The following is a 2,198-nucleotide window of genomic DNA, read 5'->3' as shown; positions in this document are numbered from 1 at the left end:
GCAAATCACAGTTCACAAAAAACATTGAGCAGCAATATTTCCTCCTGAAATTTTTTAGGCAGATTTGTTTAGCATTGAATGTATGTTATGAGCATGATGCAGTGTAGTTTAGCAAATTTAACTGTTTCTATTTCTCAGTGACAATATGAGAGTACTTCAAAAGTTCATGGAAAGATTCACATTATCTTTTAGTTCTATATTTTCCATGAATTTTTTGAAGTACCCTCATAAACCATGTGGCCAAGAACAGGCAACAATATCTCTAGATCTTTTCCATGGCCACCATTTTAAAAACACAATTCTTCATATATATAATATATAATAGTATATATATATATAATATATATATAATATATATATATATTATATTTATATTTATGTATTTATATATTTATATATTTATGTATTTATATATTTATATATATGAAGCCATATATATCTATATGTATATACATGTATATATGTATATATGTATGTATAAAATCTTATCAAAATACATTTTAACAGACTGTACAGCCCACTTAAAGCTTCAGTCATTTGACAGTTGTGTACATGAAATATTTCTAATATGAAATGTTCATTTAGAAAGAATTCCTCATTGAGATTCCAGTATTCTATAACAGAAATACAAAAGTCCCTCTTTGTTGCAATGTTAGAGATTTTACCTTTGTTCATTTGTGTTTTTCCTTCAAGAGCGTCCTAATTTTAACTTTGCATGTTAATTTTTGTGTGCTTATTTTCTTCAGTATATTCTCAGGAAAGACAGGTTGGTATCTATATAACCATATGGATGAAGGTGATAGACAAGGTGTTCTAACTCATACATAGATGTAGGCCCAACATAGTGAAAAGAAACTGCAAGATCAGAATAGCAACTAGCACCCTCTATGGGAGGATAACAGTTAGACTTCCAACACCCAGTGTTAAAGCTTTGATTGAGTGGTCTTCTGGTGGGAAGTGATGATGGAAAGTTTCTTTTCCAGTGGGATCTCTGGAATCCCCTGCTCCTCTGTTTGTAATTTCCATGCATCTCCCCACCTCTGAGTCTTTAGTGGAAGAAATATGTGTGCATTCGTCCATTTTGAATTCATCAGCAAATGTCTTCAAGACTTCTTTGCTCATTTGATGTCCTGCTCCCCTGCTCATGTGTCCCTGCTCTACATAGGGCCTATGTCTCTTCCCAAGGAAAACGGGTTCTTCGGGGTTATAGTCTATAGTATATAGGTCAGAAGCCATTTCAGGTTGTCTAGTATGACATACGTACCGTCCTTTGCTTTCATAAATCAATCAGTGTCTTCCAGATAATTGTCATGAACACACTAAAGAGTTTTATTTATTTATTTATTTATTTCCAGTATAGTTGTTTTCTGCCTTCTTTGATTTTTAATCCCACAGTAGGGGAGTCTATATTTTCTTCTGAACTCATAAACAACACTTTATTACCACGCTGGTTCCAGGGAGCTTTGACATGTTTGGCTTTTTCCCTTAGATTTTGAGTCCACGTCATGATGAGGCAAAGAATTTTTACCTTCTGTAGAGTTTTAAAGCAACGTCCCTGTTCTCGTCTTAATGTTGGCTGGAAGTTGCATTAAAGTCCACCTGCCCTTCTAAATGGCTGAGGTCACCCTGTCCTCCCTACAGAACACGGAACAGCTGAGAATGAGAACAATCAGATTATTGACCCAGAGAGGAAGGTTAACACGTTCTGCGAAGCGTTGCGGCCACTTTCCAAACGTGCATTTCCTCCCATTGACAGTTACTTCCAAGGGCCGTGAAAATACCCCGTGCTGACCCCGCCTCTTGTTCCCGCTGTCTCGGGCCTGCTGCTGAATGGTGACTACAGCTGGAAAAGGACACCCCATCACGGGGCAGCCACAGTGCAGCCACCCCAGGTAAGGGATACGTTAAAGAGACATTTTTGACATTGGTTCTAGTGACAGGTGCATTCAATACATAAGTGCATTGGGAGCAAAGGACAAATATGGGTATCTCTTTTTCCTGCCATTTGAAACTGCTCTAAAGCTACAGAGAAGAGAGATTTCAAAAGAAACCAACAGAAATTATTAGGAAAAAATAGTAGAGGACAAAAAAGCAATANGATTTCAAAAGAAACCAACAGAAATTATTAGGAAAAAATAGTAGAGGACAAAAAAGCAATACACTTTGGTAAAGCAAGCAGTGAAAAGTTATTGACTTAG

At 36.4% G+C, this 2,198-nt stretch overlaps 1 pseudogene; it reads right to left on the bottom strand.

Annotated features, from left to right (window-relative positions):
- Nucleotides 1-671: 671 nt before the first annotated feature.
- Nucleotides 672-1,862, bottom strand: LOC103608260 (annotated as a pseudogene).
- Nucleotides 1,863-2,198: the final 336 nt, after the last annotated feature.

The sequence above is a fragment of the Galeopterus variegatus genome, unplaced genomic scaffold, assembly GCF_000696425.1.
Source record: "Galeopterus variegatus unplaced genomic scaffold, G_variegatus-3.0.2 Scaffold8226, whole genome shotgun sequence".
NCBI classification, from domain to species: Eukaryota; Metazoa; Chordata; class Mammalia; order Dermoptera; family Cynocephalidae; genus Galeopterus; species Galeopterus variegatus.
This window is presented reverse-complemented; position numbering and strand designations above follow the sequence as displayed.